Below are 25,041 nucleotides of genomic sequence, written 5' to 3'. Positions count from 1 at the left end.
AGTTTGGGACATCCAGAATTGACAATATTGCTCTTAATGTCGGTTCATTCATCCTTTAGTGTAGAAAGTCATGATACTCCCACCCTTGAACCAGTAATAAGAATTGAGGAGGAGATGGAAGGATCTGATTAAGTAGGATAGGAAGTAGAATTGCCCTTCTCATCCAGCTTGATTTTGGATCAATAGAAAAAAATAATTGGGGAGAGGAAAAGGCAGATATTACTCTTACGAGGAGGATAGTGCATGATTCTGGTTTTGAGTGATTGTTGACTGACATAGCGGACGTCAGGGGAACTGCCTTACCCTCAAATTCACTAAAAATGTCACGCTATTTGGAGTTCAGAATTTTCTCCTTTACAATGGCAGTGATTGCTGCTTATTTGAGCTCTTGTGTTGCATTTAAATGCAGTGGGGCGCTACACTTTTCAAACCACAGACATAGAAGATTAAGTGTTAGGATACCATTACAGTCAATGGTTTCAGCCCAACCTTAACAGCACTGCGGGTGTACTCACCTGCCGTGGTGTGCAGCTGTTCACCATCATCATGGACAATAAATGCTGGCCTAGCTAATGATGCCCATACCCCATGAAAGAATGTGAAAGAGAGCCAATTGTCAGAGTGAGAAGGGATGTGCACAAGAAGATCTTGGCAACTAAAACTATATCAGAGAGGGTAACAAGTACTAAAAAAGATACATCAGAAAGGAGACAGCTACAGCTGACCAGAAACCAGAGAAAATGGAACTTTCCATCTGTCTATAATTGGAATGGAAAGTGAAGGAAGTGTTAGCCTGTTAATTACTGCTGAGGCTTGCCAAGTCTTTATGCTAAATGCACTCGTGAATTTATCAGTCAGGTCATGGAAGCAAAATTACACTGCCCAGTCTGAACTCAGACCAGTAGAAAGCAATATTTCCTGTAAGAAGAACCACACATCACAATTTACACCCTGCATAATTTTTTTTGCCCTCAGCAGTCCTTTTGGAGAACAGATATCAAACAGGATTCAATTAGCAGAATACACTTACATATTTGGAGTCCCTTTTGGGCATCCTATCAAATTACTACTGGCAGCTCAGTAGTCAAGAACATCACTAAGTAAGCATGACTAGAGGAGGAGAAAGTTGTCAGCTCTTTTAGAAACACTTTTGATGCAGATCTTATCATGTAAGAATGAATCTAACTCTCCTACAGCAGTTTCAAAAAATGATCATCCACACATTGGAAAATCGCTGCTGTACTTTGACTAATATTGTGCATAAAGCCTCTGAGAATCAACAGCAATCAGCTGAAATCCCATGTTTTTGCTCCATCTGAATTTATCCGTAATGTTATTCAGCATCATTATGCCACACAATACACAGTACTGATCTACTCACTCCTCGTTTGCAATCTTAGCCTCCGCTTCCTTTTTTTATTATAAAGAGATTCTTCTCTCAGCCCAACTTTTCATGGAATATTAGAAACTTAAATTATGATGAAGCCATGGTATGTCAGTGAAATTATCCTGCTAAATTTCAAACAAGGTATTTTATTCATTGTTCAAAAGAATTTTTAAATTAAACACTTAATTGAAAGTGAAGCTTTAATCTTTATTACTAAATGCATAAGAAATGCTCCCTTCCTTTCCCTCAAGCAATAAATAACTTAGAATCCTGCCTACAGTTTGATGTCTCTATTTGTGGGCATGACTGACATTTTCCCTAATGCTAAACAATCATTGTATTTCAAAAACAGCAAGAAGCATACAAAGGCTCATCAGCTCATTAAGGAAATTTCCTAAACTTACTGGTAAGTTAATCACTGATAGAGTCCCCTTTATGGCTTTGCTGTTCAATCAAATTAGACTGTATACAGTAATTTATAGAAGATATATTGTTGTGTTTGCAACCATGTACATATTGCAAACCTCAGAGCAGGGCATTTCAGGCTGTGCCTTATTAGGTAACCATTTTGCCCAATCTTTCATCTTGAAAATATTTTTCCTACAAGTTACTGGAAGTGGAGGCTGATAACATCACAGTGAGAGTCTCCAAACAGCTGGGGAGTTAGTGAATGACAGGACCAACAGTATATCTCCTTAATCAACAAGATTTACAGATCAAGAATGAAACAGAATGACTGAGAAACATGTTGAACTGGAGTCGAAGCTGTACAGAAATAATAAAAAGGAAGGAATGATTGGATTAAGAGTGAGCAAAGAGACAAAGGCAAAATAAGATAAAATTATAACTTTAATTTTTAAAATATAAACAACAGTAGTTTCGCACCTGTACAAATACCACTACACACATTTTTTTTTTGCTTTTCTGTGCTGCTGTGGTTAATTTGCTTTGCAGTAATCTCCTCACTAAAAAACGGTACTTAGATTGCTATTAGCCCTAATTTTCTAGATTGTGTATCATGGGTAATTAAAGTGAAAATTCAACATTGCAAAAAATTGAAAGGGATATTAAGAGGGAACAACCATTTTATCAAAGCTAGTGATGTTTCTCAATCTTTCCTTAATACAACTTGCAGAATATTTACGCTCTACCTGAGTAACAGCGAGCAACAGTGAACACATGATTATTTTGGTAGCAAGTTCTGAGCCATGAATTGGATGAGATGGATGAGTTGAATCGGGTCAACGATTAAAATTCATAAATGCTGAAATAGAAATTTAAACTTGCCTCTTCTGGTTTTAATGAAAGGTAGAATGACGGACAGGCAAGTCTTCCCAGATGTCTTGTCATCTATCTATTATAATGACACTACTTAATTTTAATGCTACTATTTCTAACTCCATTTGGCTGAGTTCCTCAGGCCTTGGGAAGTCTTGTTGAAAGCAGGTAAAGCAGTCTTAATCCATAAACACCGATTTGTTTCTTTCTGGCTCCAACAGGCTAACTAGTAAACCATGTTTCATGACCTTTCCTCTCCCAACTCACTATCGGCAGTGCAGCCCCAACCTAACCACCAATTGACAGCCCCCCACATTCAGAAATCTTCATATGTGGAACTCTTCTCCACATTCAAATGCAATGTAACCCCTGACCAGAAACACTCATCCTCTTGTTGAAATCCCTACATTCTGAACCTTGCTCATCACTCCCCATGTCTACTCCACTATCAGACCCCATGCTGTCATGCCAACATTGTGCTGCAAGATATTCCTCCCAACAGGCCTGACTATCATCAGGCTGGCAGTGTTTGGGAAACACAGGGAAAAAAAACATCTGAAATCTTTAGGACATTCAGCAAACACATACTTCTAGCTTTAGGAGATAGTGAGGACTGCAAATGCTGGAGAGTCAGAGTCGATAAAGTGTGAGGCTGGAAAAGGCACAACAGGTCAGGCAGCATCCGAGGAGCAGGAGAGTTGATGTTTCCTGGAGTTCTGAAGAAGGGTTATCCCCGAAATGTCAATTCTCTTGCTCCTCAGATGCTGCCTGACCTGTTGTGCCTTTTCTATCCAGTCCTGAAGAAGGGTTACACTCGAAACATCGACTTCTGCACCTCCTGATTCTGCCTGGCTTGCTGTGTTCTTCCAGCCTCCTGCCTATGCTTTTTCTCGCGCCACACTTTATCAACTTGTACTTCTAGCTTTCTCATTCTCAAATCAGCCCAACTGCACGGAATATTCTTTTAGATAAAATCCAGACATTAATGTTCATTAATGGAAACATCTATACATATCATCATGGTTGCTGACTTTTGAAAATAAAATGAGTCTAAACCATTAGAAACTGCATCTAAATCAAAAAGCCGATAAGTGGTTTCAGTGAGAAACGTTTTATAGCTAGCAGTGCATGCATGGGAAGAATCAGATGACAAATTAAAATTGCATGTTATGTGGTTAGCTATCTAACCAAATGTTTTAAACATGTTATTATTTAGCTTTTGATAAATTACTGAAAAGAGACATGGTGTTTTAGTAATATTTTCTGTTAAGTTTATGTCACATATTATTAGCATGAACATATACTGAACTTAAATCCAAATATATTCCCTTTAGTTCAGATAATTAATGTCCTTCACTGACCAATCTGTAACAAGAGTGAAATATTCTGGATGCTGGAAATCTGAAGCATAAACTGAAAAGCACTCAGATAGAGTGCATCTGTGGAGAATGAAACAAAATTAAAGTTTCACCTCAATGATATGTCTATGGAGCTGAGTTTGATCAGAATTGAGCGGTAGTTTTTGTGTACAAAAAGTGCTAGTACTCCTCTTAATCTTAATGTTCAAATTTTAATTGGGACCCCTTTTCTTTTCAGCTTTTCAATGACTAACTTTATTGCTTAACACTATCAGTTCCCTTTAGCATAAAGTAAACTTCAAATTTCAATTCAGTTCTCTTTGCTAAAAAAGTGTTCCTGGATTATTGGTTCAAATAAATATTCCAAAGTACTTTCTATACAATAAGCCATCCAAAAGTACTTGAGGAATGTCACACAGACACGCTACTGCAATAATAGTGGGCCTATGGATGTGTGCATAACCCTTCTAGAAAAACAATTTGAAACAAAATCATTATTGAGAAAGAAACTGTTGAGGATGTGTCAACATTGAAGCATTGTAATGCAGGCACAGGCTTCTGTTAAATGTTGTCATAAAAATGGACATAAAATTCAAAACATTATGACCAATAATAACGTAACTAGATATGAATCCTAAAGATTATTCTTACAAAAACAAGATTTTAGTGTTTCAATACACAGTGTCTATTTCACACAGTACACAATTTCTCAGCTGAGAAGACTAGTCAACAAGATGAATTCAGGTATTGGCTGACAGTGTATTTGGATCTGGCTAAAGAGCAATGTGATTGAATTCCACTTCTATTTCCAATGAATGAGCAAAGCTTTGTGGCTACTTAGTATGGGTGAGTATACAGTATGATACAGAAAACCACCAGTCTTGCCTTTCTTGTTTGCATTTGTTGGCAGGCCTTTATATATAACTGCCATACGATATATTATCCAGTATACGAACAGTACTTTGGAAGCAAAGCCTTGCTTTGGAGGTTTGGGAGACAATTTAATGGGTCAAATATTTACTGAAACTGGGCTTTCATTGTGCGCTTTGAGAGTTGGATGCATCCCACCACTTCATCTCAAAATGCTTGCATCACAATTTTCTGCAAGGGATGAAGTAGGCCAATAGGGGTGGCACGGTGGCTCAGTGGTTAGCACTGCTGCCTCACAGCACCAGGGTCCCATGTTCAATTCCAGCCTCGGGCGACTGACTGTGTGGAGTTTGCACATTCTCCCCATGTCTGCGTAGGTTTCCTCCGGTTGCTCCGATTTCCTCCCACAGTCCAAAGATGTGCCGGTCAGGTGAATTGGCAAAGCTAAATTGCCCATAGTGTTAGGTGCATCATTCAGAGGGAAATGGGTCTGGGTGGGTTACTCTTCGAGAGTCGGTTTGGACCTGTTGGGCCGAAGGGCCTGTTTCTGCACTGTAGGGAATCTAATCTAATAGGGCACTTTGTATCTTGGTTCATAATGACTCAAAAGAATCAATTTTTTTAAACAATGATATTTAAGGATAGAGAAAGAAAGAGAGTAAACAGCAGGGAAGGAAATAGGATTAAATTAGTATTACATTTGAAAAACAGAAAGAAAGAGTCCAAAAGAAATTATGGACCAAGAATGAGAGAAAGAAGTAAAAATAGAAACAAAAAATTTCAAAAAATATCAGGAAATAAGAGCAGGATAAGAATCTACAATTGTTATCTTTCCAATTTGGAGAGATTGCATACCATTGAATTTACATAAAGCCCGTCATTAAAAAAACAGTCCTGACAGCCTTAACTTTCCATCGTGACATTTATTTATAATTTTGATGCAAATTTACCAATTTCTTGAAGCTCACGTGGAAATTTTGAAGACATGATGTGTTTTCCTGATGTTAAAGAGAAGGAAAAGGGAAGAAAAAAAAACGTTAAAATTGTAAAACCTCTAGGAACAATTTTCTACTGTAGGGTTTCAATAGTTTCAGTTGTTGCCTTTCTCAGCAACTTGCAGTGAATGGCAACTCAAGAAGTATTCATTATTGGCTACAAATTACCATACTATTTACATAGTAATAACCATCAGCATGGCTACCACAGCATGTGGGGTACATATTCTAAAGGAGTAAAGGTAAACAAGTAAGAGGCTAGAAAATAAATGATCATGTGCAAGAGTAAACATTATAGAAAGAAAACAACAAGGGTTTGACAAGGAACAAAATAATACTTCCACCCCCTCCAGAGCTTTTAGAAAGGCAGACAAAGGGAACTTAATAAGGTAGGAGACAAAAATAAATACCCATTTGCCCATAGTGTGTTATATATGAGGCTATACCTGGTAAAAAGTTCTTGTAGACTTCTTCCTCCAAGCTCTGGTGAGTGCAAACACCTTCAGCAATTTGGCTTCCTCATGACAAAGCTGTTTTGTTTTGCAAAGAAAATGAGTGGAGAAGCTGCTCCATGTTGAGCAGCCCTTGAGGAGTCTCAGTCATAAGCAATCCAGTTTGTTGTGAAGTGTTTACAGTGTTAGGTTTAACCTGCTGAAATGAGGCAACTGTACTGCCTGATGCCAGCAAACCTACCCAGGGCAGGCAAGCAGGGCTGGACTCAAAGGCCAACATTTAGAGTCATACAGCCATAGAGATGTACAGCATGGAAACAGACCCTTTGGTCCAACTTGTCCATGCCAACCAGACATTCCAAACTAATCTAGTCCCACTTGCCAGTACTTGGCCCAATCTCTCTAAACCCGCCCTTTTCATATACCCATCCAGATGCCTTTTAAATGTTGCGATTGTACCAGCCTCCTCCACTTCTTCTGGCAGCTCATTCCATACACGTAACACCCTCTGTGTGAAAAGGTTGCCCCTTGGGTCTCTTTTATATCTTTCCTCTCTCACCCTAAACTATACCCTGTAGTTCTGAACTCCCCAACCCCAGGGAAAAGACCTTGTCTGTTTACCCTATCTATGTCCCTCATGATTTTGTAAACCTCTATAAGGTCACCCCTTAGCCTCCGATGCTTCAGGAAAAACAGCCCCAACTAATGTTGAAGCGCTCTTGTCCCATGCAAGGCTTTGGTGAATAGCTGTCAGATGTGTATATTCTTCTAGCTGTAATGAAATGTCCACGACGTGATGAGTGAACTGCAGCGTTGTAACATTTTTTAGTTAATGTGAACCCTGGCAGATATGTGAGAAGCAGTACTCTGTGGTGCAAGTACTGCTATGTTGGTAACTGTAATGAAGCACCCCCAATTGCACACAAGGTAACTGATGCAGATCTCTGATGGAAACGAGATGCTGAGAGAGGGCGGATTTCAATCTCTTTAAAAAATGTTACTCATGCAAAACTCTGACTGATCTTATAAACTCAACTTTTGCACAAGCATATGTCACAGGTTCAATAGCTGTTTTCCAAATTACTTTTTCTTTCCTAAGGACTTTTACTGTGTTTTTATTAACACCATCATTCCCCTGAGCTATCTAAGTGGGGCATTTCTCCACATGAAAACAGCCAGGAACTGACTTAAAGAGCACAAACAAATCTGTAAGTCATTTGAGGGCAGAATAAACTTGCCACCTTGGCAGGGAAGTCAAAGCTTACAAACTGGAGCAGTCGGGCTACTTTCTCTTTCACTGTGTACCACCCAAACTGACTCGCTGTTAGTTTAAGACAGAGTTGAAGTTGAAACACAGTTCAGTACTGAGGTAGTTGGATTTAAACAGTAAAGCAGAAACAATATGCCGTCATCTCTTATTATTTATGCATGTACCCATTCATCTGAGAAATCTAACTTCTCTTAGCCTGCATCTGCACTATTTGAGTGCTTGGGAGGTCTCCATACTCTTTTAACAGGATACTTTGTTTTAAGTTAAGTTGGTTCCAGATAATTGGAACTAATTGAGATGTAGGGTGTTCAACTACTTATATAAAACATATGTTAATTCTAATATGTTGAAAATCAGCTCCACATGGTTGCACTAGTTATGTGGAGCATGAATGTTTGTTTTCTTTTTAAATATGCAACTAATAACTATTTAAATTTCTAGACAAAATATCCTGTGATAAACAAATGCATCACAGTGTGATTTGTGTCCATTCATATTAAGCATCAGGTTAACACAGTTGCTGGTAGAATCACTAAACCATTTTTTGTTGCTATAACAGCACCATACTTCCTCTCAACAACACTGTTACTGGGTTAATTCATCCTTAAGTAATACAACATAATCACTAATACTTTTCCAAAGTGACAGAACATCACACGACAATCACTCCAAACCCACAACCATTTGCACCTAGAAGGACAAGGACATCAGATACACGGGAACCTACAAGTTCCCCTCCAACCTACTCGCAGACCTGACATGGAAATATATCATCTTACCTTCAGTATTGCTGGGTCAAAGGCCTGGAATTACCTCTCTAAGGACATTACAGGTCTATTTACAGCTCAAATACACAGATATGAATGGTGGTGGACATTTAAACAAAAAAGTCCACAAATATCCCCACCCTCAACAATGATGGAGTACAGCACATCAGTGCAATAGACAAGGCTGAAGCATATGCATCCATCTTCAGCCAGAAATGCAGAAATGCAGAACCCAGCCTCATCCTCCTGAGGTCTTCAGAAAATTTGATTCACTCCATGTGATACCAAAAAATGGCGGAAACACTGGATATTGCAAAGACCACAAAATCCAGCTTTCAGATCTCAGATGAGCAGATGAGATTGGCAGAGTCATTATGCTCAAGTGGGCTTCATTGCCGTGAAATTCCCAGTCACCCTATCAATGACGTCCAAGTATTAAGCAGTTAAGGTAGACTTGTTGTCTTTAGAAAAACCAGGTCAACCAATTAGAGAGATTGTGATGCCAAACTCAGAGATTGTGATGACGATGCTCCTTTAACAAGGTTAGATTGTCTTTGGTTTTTTCTCAGAAGGGTCGTAAAGACAGAGGCTCCATTTTGTCTGCATTTATGTACTTGAAAAAGCATTTAAGTTTAAAAAAAACACTTGCACAGTGAAAGGGGAGAGGCTGGTTCTCCCAACTCAGCATTTCTCTGGTTTGGTTTCTGGTCAGTTGTTAGCTGGGAATCCAAAAGAAACAGATACATGAAATAAGGTGTACCATACTGAATCTCTCTGCCATCTCAGCATGGTGAAGATGGGATAATCTGTTGGGTTTTTCGATAGGTTAAATTATTCTGTATTCTGTTCTCTTTTGTTTGTGTTTCATTCTGTACTCTGTAAATAAATTCTCTTTTGTTTAAAACTGATGGATATTGACCAGCTGGATCCCTCCTGGAATATCCACATTACACCTGCTCAAACAACTAGAAATGTTAGGGTCTGGGCTACCTTCCTGAAATGTTTTGAGGGGGTCTGGCCTGGTCCATAACATCTTGTGCAGACCTAAAGTATGTAACATTACAGTAGTTACTTCCAGCCTTACTTCCCTTATCTGCATTAACTCAAATTGTTATGCAATGACATGACTTAAAGTTTTCAGCTCCATAGAACAGTAGAGCAGCTTCAAATCTGCAATACAGCCACCTAACAACAAGTCTGGGTAGGCAGAACCCATGTGGACAGAACGGTGTAGGGATGTATCTATGGACGTTGCATAAATCATGTAAGCATATTGGCCACTGTAACAGAAATTAAATCACACATATGCCTCCTGCAGATGCCAGGCACCATGTGGAATTTGATACTGAATCACAAGTCGACAGAGTGGTGAAGAAGGTGTTCGGAACACTGACCTTTATTGGTCAGTGCATTAGGTACAGGAGTTGGGCGGTCATTTTGTGGCTGTACAGGACATTGGTAAGGCCACTTTTGGAATATTGCATTCATTTCTGGTCTCCCTCCTATATGAAAGATGTTGTTAAACTTGCAAGGGTGGAGAAACAATTTACAAGGATGTTGCCAGGATTGGAGGGTTTGAGCTATAGGGACAGGCTGAATAGGCTGGGGCTCTTTTTCCTGGAGCAGTGGAGGCTGAGGGGTGACCTTATGGATAGTTATAAAATCATGAGAGGCATGGGTAGGGTGAATAGCCAAGTTCTTTTCCCCATTGTAGGGGCTCCATAACTAGAGGGCATAGGTTTAAGGTGACGGGGTAAGATTTAAAAGGATTCCTAAGGGGGATTTCTTTCACACAGAGGGTGGTGTGTGTGTGTGGAACGAGAAACTGGTGGAGGCTAGTACAATTACAGCATTTAAGAGGCATCTGAATGAGCATATGAATAGGAAGGGTTAAGAGGAATATGGGCCAAATGCTGGCAAATGGGACTAGATTAATTTAGAATATCTGGCCAGCATGGATGAGTTGGACTGAAGGGTCGGTTTCCCTGCTGTACGTCTCTATGACTCCATGACCTAGCACTTCACACACCATTGGTTCAGTTGATTGCAATTCTGCCTAGGGTTGAAATGCCAATAGAGGTAATGTGCTACCTGAGTAGAAAGGGGCATGGAAAACTGGAGGGAGCGAAAGAACATCAATGGGCAAATCGCACAAGCATCCAAGAACAGCTTCTTCCCTGCCATTGTTAGACTGATTAATGGACTCTCTAACTTTAAACAATGTTTATCTTGTTAATGTTGATCTTGCTTCATGTGCCTCCTGTGCAGTGTAATCTGTATGCCTCACTATCTAAGCACCCTATGTCCTTGCTTACTATGATCTGCTGGTACTGCTTGCAAATAAAGCTTTTCACTGTATTTAGGTACACGTGACCACAATAAATCAAATCAAGAAAGAAAATTCTAAACACCAGAGACCAAAGAGCAAAGTGTTCACTAATTTGTCGTCTTCCTAATAGTGCGCAACTAAATTAGAGAAAATAAGGGATAAAATTCCTTAAAACAACTCCTTAAAAATATTAACTATTAAATGAAGGGCATCACATAAGTAGTGATTAGCCAATGCAATTTTCTCATTCACATAAAATAATGCTGTAATAAAGCATACTTCAAACGTTAATGCTTCACTGTGTGGCCATTTAACCATCTGGTGGTCACAGTAAGGAAAATATTAATCAGACTGACTTGAACAGGACAAATGTAAATCAGCTCTTTATTGTTCTGCTTTTGTAATGGAGTAAGCCGTGTGCCTTTGTTAAATAGTAAAGTATAATTTATAGATTAAAATAATGACAAGGATAAGGCAATTCTAGGGTAATAATCATAGAACATTTATGCAGAGACAGACTTCTTTCTATTCTTTCTTGCAATACAGCATTTATTGCCAATTCCCAATTTTCCTTGATGAGACTTTATTCCAAATGTATTAATTACATTTCAATTCCCCCAGCTGCCATGGTGGGATTGAAGTCTTAGCTCTGGATTACCAGTCCAGCAACATTACCAAGGTGCTTTTGTCCCTGTTTACAACACCAGCAGGTTGTAATTTGAAGTAACCATATGTTCAATGATAGACTTTAATTGAAGCCAGTCATTATGTGTCTGTTCCTCAGTTTCAGGGAGCTGTAATCAACAATAAGAGCACAAAGTCATTAGTTAGTCCTCCAAAAGAAAATTCTCTGGGTAGATATTGTTTAAATCTGGGCGTTCAAGTGTGTTTCAGAACTAAAGTTTTTGGTCTTGAGAGCTCTGATGCAGCAAGGCTGATTCACCTTCTTCCAGCTGTCATAAGCCTGTTCCCAGACCCCTCACTGAGGCAGTGGGACAGGTTTCCAGCTTCAAAATTGGGTCAACACCAAGCTCTTGTGGCCTGTTTGTTTCATAGGGTTACATAGGGTAGATAGAAAGGAAACAGGCCACTTGGTTCAAACATGTCATGACTCTCTTTATACTCCATTCGAACCCCGTCCCATTTTTCTCATCCAACGTTCACAGCCTAACTCTGTATCCTTTTCAGTCTTATGTTAATACAACATCCCTTGAAGTGCATTTATTCTATTCACTTCAAGCTTATTCTGAGATAGAGTGTTGCTACCTCACCAATCTTTAGAAAAAGGAAACTTTTTCCCCCTGAATTCTCTATCAGAACCCTTGGTAACAAATTTGTATTGATTCAGTTTTGCTCTTTCTTACAATTTGGGACATTTGACCAGTGTCACCTCAGTCAAAAACTTTCATAATTTTAAATATCTCTATTAAGCCACTGCCCATCCTTCCTTTTTGGATAGAAAAGAGATACAACCTATGTGTCCACTCCTGACAGATATTCCGTGTATTTCTGGTATTCTTGTCAATCTTTCTCATCTCTATATCTCTCTTATGATATTCTGACCAGCATTGTACACAGTACTTCAGATGTAGTTAAACCACAATTTAACAGAAGTAGAGCATAATTTCTTGACTTTTAAGATCTATCCCTCTTGAAGAAAACATAAGTACTTGGCTTACTTTTTGACCTGGTGAACTTGTGTCCCTACGTGGCAACTTGTAATGATTTGTGTATTTCAATTCCTTTACTCTTCTACCTCATTTAGATTCTTATTTTCTATGCTACAGACAACATCCTTATTTTTATGACCAAGCTGTAAAACCTCCTTCACGTTGACATTAATCTATTGTGTACTCATGCTATAGTTAATGTTCATTTGCAGTTTGTTGCAGTTCCCCCCTCAGAACTGACTAATCTCCCAGTCTGGTGTTATCCTCAAGTTTAGGAATTGTGCTCTTGACTCATATGAATGTATGAAATGGGAGCAGAAGTGGACTCAAGCCTGATCCACTATTTAACAAAGGCTGATCAGTTTGAGTTTCAGGTTCCACATTCCCATCTACCCCTGATAATCCTCTACACAACTGCCTTTCAAGAATGCATCCATTGCTGTCTTAAAAAGTATTCAATGACTCTATCTACTTTGCCTTCTGGGGCAGACAGTTCGAAAGACACACAATCATTTAAGAGCAGGGTGGCTCAGTGGTTAGCACTGCTGCTTTATAGTGCCACAGACCCAGGCTCGATTCCGGCCTTGGGTGACTGTCTGTGATGAGTTTGCATATTCTCCCTGTGTCTGTGTGGGTTTCCTCCAGGTGCTCTGGTTTCCTCCCACAGTCCAAAGATGTGCAGGTTAGGTGAATTGGCCATGCTCAATGCCCATAGTGTTTAGGGATGTAGAGGTTAGGTGCATTAGGTAGGTAAATGGGTTACTCTTCGGAGGGTCGGAGTGGACTTGTTGGGCCAAATGGCCTGTTTCCACACTGTAGGGATTCTATGAACAGAAATACAATTTTCTTCATTTTTTGACTTGAAAAGGTGACTCTAATTTTAGAGTCAGAGAGTCATAGAGATGTACAGCATGGAAACAGACCCTTCGGTCCAACCGGTCCATGCCCACCAGATATCCCAACCCAAACTCGTCCCACCTGCCAGTACCCGGCCCATATCCCTCCAAACCCTTCCTATTCATATACCCATCCAACTGCCTCTTAAATGTTGCAATTGTACCAGCCTCTAACACATACTCTGGCAGTTCCTTCCATGCATGTACCACCCTCTGCATGAAAAAATTGCCTCTTAGGTCTCTTTTATATCTTTCCCCTCTCACCCTAAACCTATGCCCTCTAGTTCTGGACTCCCTGACCCCAGAAAAAAGACTTTGCCTATTTACCCTATCCATGCCCCTCATAATTTTGTAAACATCTATAAGGTCACCCCTCAGCCTTTGACGCTCTAGTGGAAAACAGCCCCAGCCTGTTCAGCCTCTCTCTGTAGCTCTGATCCTCCAACTTTGGCAACATCCTTGTAAATCTTTTCTGAACCCTTTCAAGTTTCACAACATCTTTCCAATAGGAAGGAAACCAGAATTGCACTCAATATTCCAACAGTGGCCTAACCAATGTCCTGTACAGCCGCAACATGACCTCCCAACTCCTGTACTCAATACTCTGACCAATAAAGGAAAGCATACCAAATGCCTTCTTCACTATCCTATCTACCTGCGACTCCACTTTCAAGGAGCTATGAACCTGCACTCCAAGGTCTCTTTGTTCAGCAATACTCCCTAGGACCTTACCATTAAGTGTATAAGTCCTGCTAAGATTTGCTTTCCCAAAATGCAGCACCTCGCATTTATCTGAATTAAACTGCATCTGCCATATCTCAGCCCATTGGCCCATCTGGTGCAGATCCTGTTGTAATCTGAGGTAACCCTCTTTGCTGTCCACTACACCTCCAATTTTGATGTCATCTGCAAACTTACTAACTGTACCTCTTATGCTCACATCCAAATCATTTATGTAAATGACAAAAAGTAGAGGGCCCAGCACCGATCCTTGTGGCACTCCACTGGTCACAGGCCTCCAGTCTGAAAAACAACCCTCCACCACCACCCTCCATCTTCTACCTTTGAGCCCCTTTGTTTTGGACTCACACCAAAGAAGAAACATCCTATCTACATCCACATTATCAAGAGCATTAAGGAATTTATTACTTCAATCAAGCCACCCTTCAGTCTTTTAAGTGGAAACAAGTTCAAACCATTCTTAAGACATCACACACACCTAGATAAGTCGTTCTGAACGGGGGCCATATGGCCCCCTTCGGGGCCCTGGCTCATTTGAAGGGGGGCCACTGACTGGGAAAACTGTGAAAGGAGATCCCCAAGGGTTTACAGGGACCCTGGTAACTGAACTGATGAAATACCCAAGCAACAACCTTCACTGGAGTCAAACGTTTCCCTCCTATTTATGATATCTTTGCAACACACCATTTGAATTTGGTGCACCTGGCAAATTAATTGCTTAAGCTCCTCCCACACAGCCTCACTTCAAAGTCAGTTGCGAATCAGACTGCACCAGGTCATCGTGTTCAATCAAGGGTTCTCGTGGCCATTATCACCGTACTTCATTATCCGAAGATCAGTGGGTCTTGGTAGGCCTTTTTAAACCTAGTTCATTTGTTCATTATTTTCCTTGTAAGATGTGCCTCAAGATTATTTTTATTATGTTCAGCAATAATTCTACCCATGAGTTCCTTGGCAAAAGAGAAGTGTCGGCAGTATTCTGTGGAATACTTGTCCTGTGGTTTCATCACATCTCCACAAAACCCACCGTTGCCCATGTGTGTGAACTGCATGACTACATTTCTCAAATGAAAGCATGAGGCTAAGCAAATGGAAAAAAAAATGTTTTGATACCTTGCATCTAGATAAGAAAGATAAACCCTTAGATTTCTTCAAAAGTCTTTGAGATAATGTCGAGAGAAGGCCAAAGCTGAAACAAATGCTTACTCAAATGTCCCAGAAATTAGAGAAGGGACTTGCTGCATCACACAAAATTAGTAAACTGATTGCTAAAACTGGAACTTCTCACAGCATTAGTGAGTCGCTTATCCTGCCTTCAGTGTCCATAATAATACCCGATGTCATGAATTTGAGTGCCAAAGAAACAATTCAGGCAATTCCCTTTGAGTCATTCCACTATTGCCAGAAGATTTGTTGAGATGGCATGGGACATTGAAGAGGGAATCGATCAGTTCATTACAATCCAAGAAATTCTCTTTACAATTAGACGAAACTACTTTACAAAATAACGACAAAATCCAGGAACAGAATTGATATCTCAACAAGAGATGACCTCCGACTGTATAATTTGGAGCCTGATATCATGAAACTTGCAGAAAAGCACCAATCTCAAGGATTCACATTAGGCCTGATAGACGTTTAATTTCATACAGTCTTTTTTAAAGATTTGTCCAGTATGTCAGAATGTTCAAGCTTTCTTGGTGTTCAATAATAAACAATTTTTTGGTCTATCTATTTGTGTTGTATCCTGTTGAAAAGGGTCTCTGGAATTTGAGAAGAGCTCCTAGGGTGCCGTGGCCAAGAAACGGTTGAGAATCTCTGCAGTAGATAATAATCTAGTGAACCTCCTCTGAACGAATTCCAGTGCATTTACAAACTTCCTTAATAAAGGTGACAAAGAAAAGCACAGTATTTAATATGTCCCATTGATGTCCTTTACAAATAAAGGCTTACATCCATAATTCTATGTAACACAAAAACCCAAAAGAACTGCAAATGCAGGAAATCAGAAACAAAAATAGAAATTGCTGGAGACAACTATCCTGAATTAGAATCAGTTCTGAATAATGGTCGCAGGACCTGAAACATTAACTCTGATTTCTCTCCATAGATGCTGCCAGATGTGCTGAGGTTTCCCAGCAATTTCTCTTTTTGTCTATATTTTGGTGTTCAATTGTACTTGCAAAAAAGGACATCATCCCACTAGCCTTCTTGATCACTTACTCTACTTGCAGACTAACATTTTGTGACATGTGCACTGGAGTACAATCTCACTACTCCTGAGTGTTCTGGAGTCGCTCTCAATTTCAATAGCACTTTGCTTCTTTATTCTTCTGCCAAAGTGAAAAACTTCACATTTTTCCATATTATACTTACTCTGCCAGATGTTTGACCAGTCATTCAGCCTATCCATATTCATTTGCAGCTTTTTTTATGTTTTCTTCACAACATAATTTCCTATCTACCTCAGTGCAGTAGCATGTTCAGCCACCATGCCTTTGGTCTTCTCATCCAAGTCATAGATTACAAACTCTAAACATAAAATGTGAACAAGAGTTGAACACCATTTTAAATGCTTTCTATTGTTTTTGTCCATCTTTGCTTGGCAATATCGTTGTTTGTTTTTCCTTCCAAAATGCCACTTGCATTCCTTGAAAATTGTGTTTCACTAATATTATCCTGGCCTTCATCTTACTTACGCCCTTCCCAATTATTATTTTAAAATATGCAATATTATCATTACTATTGCTAAGATATGCCACTATTTTTAGTTCTAACATCTGCTCTGGCTCATACCCTGTTATTAGATTCAATAGTGACTCCCCTCCTCTGTTTGACCTCTTATGTGATTGGTTGGATAGAGTCTTGTACAGATAACGTCAATGATTTAATAATGTGGCAAGTGCAACAATGCTGCTGATTGGCTACATATGCCAAAGTCCGAGAAGACACTCTATGGTGTGTTCCTCTCTATTGGGCCATCTGTGAGCCAACAATACCCTGATACTGTACAGGGAGGGTTCACTTGGAACCATAGTGTGCCATCAACCTAGATAATGATAGGAGTTTCTTCACTTCCCAAAAGGCTGCATCTTGGCTATGACATAATTTCCAAGGCTGAACCTTTCTTAATAGCAGGTGTAAGGGTGCCAGGATGGAGGACAGGTTGGTATGAATTTTCCGTAATAATTCATCAATCCAAGGAAAGACCTAATCTCCGGTACAGATGCAGGAGCCAGGGCGCCTTTGATCACCCTCACTTTATCTTCCAATGGTGTAATCTGATCTTGTTGACCCTGTAACCCAGCTAGGTTACTTGAAATGCCTAGAACATACTCTAAGGCGTACACCCCCTTGAGTGAAACATTTAAGCACTATGTCCAAGTTCCCTTTATTGGTCTTCCCGGTTATTAGTCCGGCATCCAGATAAATGGCAACCTAGGGTAGACCTTGTAAAATGTTCTGAAAAATTGCACATGCAGGTAATATCTCCCCAAATGGCAAACTCATAGATTGGTGCAAGCCCTTATTGATTGTAGCTTCATCTGACATAATTGCAGGTACGCATGGCTCATGTTTAGTTCCATTAAGGACAGCGCCGCACTCTCCCCCACCAGCGTAGTATATAAGTCCTCAGTGTGAGGGATTGTGTATTTATCCAGCTGCGAGGAGTGGTTTACCATTTGTTTAAAATCCCCACAAAGGCAAACCAACCCATCGTATGGGCTTCACAATCAGTATGACCGGTGCTGCCCATTCCGCAAACTGGACTGGTTTGAAGATTCCTTCGCTTTCCAGCCTCCCTGATTTCGGCCTCTACTTTTGCCCATAAGGCAAATGGCGCTGGATGGGCCTTGCAGAGTCATGGAATTGCTTCCAGGTCAACATGCAAGGTGACTTTGTTTCCTTTGATAGTACCTAGACCAACCGGAAAAACTTTCAGGTATCTAATTAGGTCTTCACTCAGGCCACCATTTTCTAATCAAAAAATGTGTAGCCCATCAAGGCGAGTCTTTCTCAATCAATTGCATCCCATCAAACTTGCACCTGAGACTTTTACTACAATCAGTGGTAACTGAATCAGTTGCTTCTCACACGAGACTGCAACCAAAATTGTACCTTTCATCTGTAAACGTTCCCAGTGTAGGTACTCAGTCTAGCCGAGGTCTTATGCAAACTGAAGGGTTGGAGTCCAGAGCGAATTTTGTTAAAGACTGGTTCTTTGATCACTGATACAGCTGTGCTGGTATTAATCTCCATTTGAACAGGGTGACTATTTAAACAGATGTTTATTTTGATTGGTTCTGATTTGGATATCGCTAAGCAATTTAAATGTTCCAAGCCAGATGTAAGTGGACTTCCCAGAGTGTGCACTCTCCTGGATATTGGCCTGAGTGTGCATTCTTCTGGATACTAGTCTATGAGTTCTCTTGGTCAATTCAGGTCCAGTGGGACTCGCATCTGTATATCAGTCGCAACTATAATGGCTCGCCAGCCCAGATCCTGAAGAAAATTTTAACCATTTGGTCGAGGCTTGGCTCTGTTTTGGGCTGACCCAGTGTCCCTCTGTTCAGGATAAGTCCTGAGGGAGGCTTTGCAATTGCCTTCACTCAAGTGGTGTTCCCCAAGCTCAGTCAGACTGGCGAGGGTGTCCACTTCCATTTGGAATACCCTGCAACTCATATGCTCCACTTGCTTCATGTTCCAATGGTAAAGCCAGGTGTTGTGCCAGTTGGAAATCCACTTGAGCTTCAGCTAGTAGGTGCTTTTGCATGGTTGCATCATTAATCCTACATACCAACTGGATCTCTCAGAATCTTATTCAGGATTAAACCAAAGTCACATGCCTCTGCCAGTCGTCTTAACCTCGTCATAAATCCCGACACGGATTCCCCTGGTTCTCGAATTGCCAAGTACAACTGCTAGCATCACAGAATTAGAGGAAATCATAATATTCCTTCACTAAGTCTGTCAACCTTTGAAAGGTTTTAGTATTTGGTGCCTCAGGGAAAGTTGGATTCCTAATAAACGAAAAAGCTGCAGGTGCACAAATTGGCAGGAACATTACTCCTTGTTTTTCATCTGCCCCAATGCCATTTGTTAGAAAAGGTAATGCATTCTTCCTAAATACTGGGTCCTTTCATCGACGAGAATACTATCAAGATCAAACAGGTCAAGCTTCCCAAATAACGGCATGGTACTAGAAATACCAGCCCCAACTCAAAGACAGGTGAAATTCTTCAGGAGCATTTTTTTCTCTTGTCGCCACTGAAATAATGCCACAGAGGCCGATATCCTGTCACCAAGTCGCCCTTTATTCACACATGCATAGTATTTGACACTGATCCAGCTCCCTCAGAACCAGCTGTCAAAGTGAACAGAACCTCTGACACTCTTGTTTATATTTTTTTCAGTGAAAGACACAAAGTGCTCCCTCCTGTGTATTTTTTTTAAATTAAATTTCCACCTCCAGGAAGAACCTTCTGTTTATTTTTTTTTTTAAAACCCCCACACTACCACCTAAGTGCGGTAGTGCTTATTTTTTCCCCAGCACCCAAGGTGTGTGTGTGCAGGTGTGAGACACAGTGAAAGACACAAAGTGCATGAATCTTTATTCAATTTCCACCACCAGGAAGAGAGGAAAACACCCGGGTGGCCAGTAACAAGCACTGCCCTTCACATCAAGGGACAGTGCTGTGTGATCAAACCAGTGAAGGGGAGGTTAGGGACTAAATCAAAATAGAGTTGGAGGGAGAAATGATGCACTCCACTCCCTGCGGCGCCCACCTCTCCCTGAACAACTCCAGGGTGTTGGTGGACACCGCGTGACACTCTTGTTTATTTTTTTTTATTTTTTTATTTTTTTTTTCTTTTTAATTTAACCCCCACACTACCACCTAAGTGCGGTAGTGCTTATTTTATCCCCAGCACCCATGGTGTGTGTGTGTGTGCAGGTGTGAGACACAGTGGAAGACACAAAGTGCACCAATCTTTATTCAATTTCCACCACCAGGAAGATAGGAAAACACCCGGGTGGCCAGTGACAAGCACTGCCCTTCACATCAAGGGACAGTGCTGTGTGATCAAAACAGTGAAGGGGAGGGTAGGGACTAAATCAAAATAGAGTTGGAGGGAGAAATGATGCACTCCACTCCCTGCGGCGCCCACCTCTCCCTGAACAACTCCAGGGTGTTGGTGGACACCGCGTGACACTCTTGTTTATTTTTTTTTTTTTTTTTTCTCTTTTTTATGGTCTCTTTAATGTTCTTAGTTAGCCACAGATGTGCAGCCTTCTCATAGAAACTCTCTTTCATACTGCAAAGTTACTTTGCAGAATGCAATGAAATTCCCCTTTTTTTTTTTTTCTTTTCAGCAGTCTATTTATTTATTTATTTAACCCCCACACTACCACCTAAGTGCGGTAGTGCTTATTTTATCCCCAGCACCCATGGTGTGTGTGTGCATGTGTGAGACACAGTGGAAGACACAAAGTGCACCAATCTTTTATTCAATTTCCACCACCAGGAAGATAGGAAAACACCCGGGTGGCCAGTGACAAGCACTGCCCTTCACAGCAAGGGACAGTGCTGTGTGATCAAAACAGTGAAGGGGAGGGGAGGGACTAAATCAAAATAGAGTTGGAGGGAGAAATGATGCACTCCACTCCCTGCGGCGCCCACCTCTCCCTGAACAACTCCAGGGTGTTGGTCGACACCGCGTGCTCCTTCTCCAAGGACACCCGGGCTCTAACGTAACCGCGGAAGAGGGGCAGGCAGTCGGCCCTAACGACCCCCTCCACGGCCCGCTGCCTGGACCTGTTGATGGCCAGCTTGGCCAGGCCCAGGAGCAGACCCACGAGGAGGTCTTCAGACCTGCCCTCCTTCCTCCGTACCGGGTGCCCAAAGATCAGGAGCGTGGGACTGAAGTGCAGCCAAAAACAGAGGAGAAGGTTTTTAAGGAAATCAAAAAGGGAGTGCAAACGCCCACACCCAATATACACGTGGTCCACGGACTCCACAGCGCCACAGAACAAGCAGTTGGGCTGGGAGTCCGTGAACCACCGCAATCTGCGGTTGCAGGGGACTGCTGCGTGCAGCACCCTCCACCCCAGATCCCCGAGAGAAAGGGGGAGGACTCCCGCGTAGAGAGCCCTCCACTGGGGATCCCCACCGCCCGGTGGCAAATGGGCACGCCAAGGCGTGTCCGGACGGTGGATGAGGGAGAAGAGGTGGATGGTGTGCAGCAGCAGTCGATACAGGGCTCTTCTTTTTATCTCACTAAACGAAACAAAGTTAAAATTTCGGAGGCGGCTCAGGTTGTGGGGCACAGGCTCCCGCGGGAAGTACGGGACCTTGGGGCCAATGTGAAATTCCGTCCGGGCTGGGGTGAGCGCGGACGGGATCCCACCGCACACCTGAGCGTCCTCCAACTGGTGCACTACGTCGGGTCCGAGCACCGCCGTTTTGAGGCGTCGGATGGCGGTGGCCACGTACTGGACGTCTACCGCTGCCCTGCCTGCTATGTCCTGCGGCAGCGTCCAGCCCAGGCCCCCGGCACCCAGCACGTCCCCGACCCTGGTCACCCTCGCCGCCGCGGCCCTCCCCTCCGACAGCCACTTGAACCCGCGAGTACGGAGGTGCGGATTCCTGAGCAACGGCTCCCTGACGACAGCCGCTACTCCAGCCGGAGGGTAGGCGCGACGCGATTCGACCATGTTCCAGACAGTGATCAGGTCCTGGTAAAAGACAGGCAGCGTCTTGAGGGCGACCTCCAAACCGTCACGGTCGACGAACAGGAGCTGCGTGTCGTAGTTGAGGTTACGCACCTGGCGGAAAAAATACGTCGCCAGGGCGCACCACCTAGGAGGAGGCTCGACGTAAAGGTATCGCCGCAAGGTCTGAAGGCGGAAGGTCGCGACCTGGGTGCGGACGCACACCAGCGACTGACCGCCCTCCTCAATAGGGAGACTCAGAACCTGCGCGGCGACCCAGTGCATCTTTTTGTCCCAGAAGAAATCGACCAACGTTCTCTGGATGTCAGCGACAAAGCCAGGAGGAGGGACCAAAGTGACCAGCCGGTACCACAGCATGGCGGCCACCAGCTGGTTTATGACCAGCACTCGACTCCTGTAAGAAAGCACTCGGAGCAGTCCTGTCCAGCGGCCTAGGCGAGCCGAGACTTTGGCCTCCAGCTCCTGCCAGTTGGCCGGCCAGGATTCCTCGGCCGGGCCGAGGTAGACCCCCAGGTAGAGGAGATGGGTGGTACTCCAGCTGAACCCCCGTAACTCCTCCGGCAGAGAGTCCACCCGCCACGGGCCGACCAGTAGTCCGGAACATTTGGCCCAGTTGATCCTGGCGGAGGACGCCGCCGAGTACACGGCCTGGCACTCGCGCATCCTCCCCAGGTCAGCCGGGTCGGTGAAAGTGAGGAGCACGTCGTCGGCGTAGGCCGAGAGGACCACCCCCGTGCCCGCGCCGCGCAGAACCAGCCCCGACAACCTCCTCCGCAAGAGGCGCAGGAAAGGCTCCACGCACAGGGAATACAGCTGGCCGGACAGGGGGCAGCCTTGACGCACTCCTCTCCCGAAGCGAAGGGGCGCCGTCAGGGACCCGTTAACTTTAACCAGACACTCTGCGGCGGCGTACAAAAGTCGGATCCGGGCGACGAACTGCGTCCCGAACCCGAATGCCCGCAGAGTCCCGAGCAGGTACTCGTGATCGACCCTGTCGAACGCCTTCTCCTGGTCGAGAGACAGGAAGGCGCTCGGCAGACCAGCCCGTCGACAGAAATGGATCAGGTCCCGGACCAGGTGGACGTTATCGTGTATCCTCCGGCCCGGGACCGTGTAGGACTGGTCCGGGTGAATCATGTGGGCCAGCACGGAGGCCAGGCGAGAAGACAACACCCTGGCAAAGATTTTGTAATCCGTGCTGAGGAGGGAGACCGGACGCCAGTTCTTCAAAGAACGAAGGTCCCCCTTCTTTGGCAGCAGGACGATGACTGCCCTGCGCCAAGAAAGGGGCAGCAGTCCGGCATTTAGGCACTCCCCCAGGACCTGTGCGTAGTCGCTCCCCAGGACGTCCCAGAACGCCCTGAAGAACTCCACAGTCAGCCCGTCCAGCCCCGGGGTTTTGCCCCTCGAGAGCCGGTCGAGGGCGCCGGTCAGCTCCTCTAAGGTGACGGGAGCGTCGAGCCTTCCGGCGTCCTCCGGGCTGAGCTGCGGCAGGTCCTCCCACAGAACTCTGCGAGCATCCTCGCTGGACGGATCCGGAGAGAACAGAGCCGTGTAATAGTTCCGGACGTGGGCCCTGACTCCCTCCGGATCCGAGACGAGGGACCCGTCGTCGGCCAGCAGCACAAGGAGCTGCTGACGGGTGCCACGCCTTTTTTCCAGCGAGTAGAAGAAGGGGGAGCCGCGGTCCAGGTCCTGGAGGAGCTGGATCCGCGACCTCACGTACGCGCCCCGAGCCCCGACGAGCTGCAGGTCCCGGAGCGCGGCCTTCTTCTCTTCGTACGCCCCGCGCAGGGCCGGGTCCGCGTCGGGCTGACCGAGGCGTGACTCCAGGTCGAGCAACTCCCTCTCCAACTCCCGGATCCTGGATTTCCGCCTCTTCGTCGACCCCCTCGCGTACTCCTGACAGAAGACGCGGACGTGAGCCTTGCCCACGTCCCACCATAGCCTCAGGGAGGGGAAGCTTCCCCGCTTCCTTCTCCAGCCGGCCCAGAAACGACGAAACGAGTCCCGGAACCGCTCGTCCTCCAGCAGCAGGTTGTTAAAGTGCCAGTACGCGGAGCCCAGCCTGGCGCCGAACGGAAGGAGTTCCGCCCACACCAGGTGGTGGTCCGTGCACGACACCTGCCGCGTGGAGGCCTTCGGAAAACAGGAGGCGTACGCCCGCGAAACGTACAGGCGGTCGATTCTGGACGCTCCGACCCCAGGCCTCACGAAGGTGAAGGCGATGGAGTTGGGATGGAGATTCCGCCAGACGTCCACCAGGTTGAAGGACTTGACCAGGTCCCCCAACCTCTTCCCCGACGCGCAGCCAGTGCGGGCACCGCCGTGGTCCCTGCCCTCGAGGACGCAGTTAAAATCTCCCCCGAGGACGACGCACTGGTTCTCGTCGATGGAAGCGAGATGAGCGGACACTTCTTCGAAGAAGCTCGTTTGCCTCGGCCCGGCCAGGGGAGCGTATACGTTCACCAAGTGAAGCGCCGCGCCCCCCAGCCGAACCGTCAGGTGAAGCAAACGGCCTGGCACCGGCTCCCTGACCCCCAAGATCTCCGGCTGAAAATGCGGGGCCAACAGGATAGCCACCCCGCCAGATCTGCGGGTGAGGTGACTCATGTAGACCCCCCCTCGCCACTCCAGGAGCCAGGTGGCTTCGTCTCCCGGGGTAGTGTGGGTTTCTTGCAGGAAGCCCACCGCATACCTCCCGTCCCGAAGGACCGAGAGGGTCTGGAATCTGCGCTGCGAGTCCCTGCTGCCGTTGATGTTGAGGCTGGCTATAGTTGTCTCCATGTCGGAAGCTTTGTGCAACCACCACCAGAACAATTAACAAACCTATCTACATATTTACAGGGAGGACGAGGGAGGGGCACTGAAGTCCCTCTCCCTCACCAGGAGTGCCCCCAGGAAGTTCCTGACTCGCTTTCGCTCGTTAATGTCGAGCCCAGGCGCCTGGCGGGCAGCGAGGGTCGACCAGTAAACTTTTTCAAAAGAGCTCCAGCGGTCGAGCGCCAGTTGGGCTCTGTCCCGGCGACTCCGAGTTTCCTCGACAAATTCCCGGAGTTCCTCGAGGGGGATGAGGGGGAGATCGGTGGGGGGCACCCGGGACTCAAAAAAGTCACTGCAGACGGAGTCCGCGTCGTCCCCGGTGTCCGCCACCGATCCCGAACCCTCCTCCGGGTGGTCGCCCTCGGTCACCGACCCCTCCCCCACCGAGAGGATGGGGGCTGGTCCGGCGCCGCCAACCGGCCTCAAACCCCCGGCGACCCCACCCCCAGGGTCGCCGGCGGTACCTTCCTCGG

Source organism: Chiloscyllium plagiosum, unplaced genomic scaffold, assembly GCF_037043375.1.
Source record: "Chiloscyllium plagiosum isolate Xiang-an unplaced genomic scaffold, Cpla_swu_hap1 HiC_scaffold_8, whole genome shotgun sequence".
Taxonomy (NCBI): Eukaryota; Metazoa; Chordata; class Chondrichthyes; order Orectolobiformes; family Hemiscylliidae; genus Chiloscyllium; species Chiloscyllium plagiosum.
The sequence above is the reverse complement of the archived record's forward strand: the minus strand, read 5'-3'. Positions refer to the sequence as shown.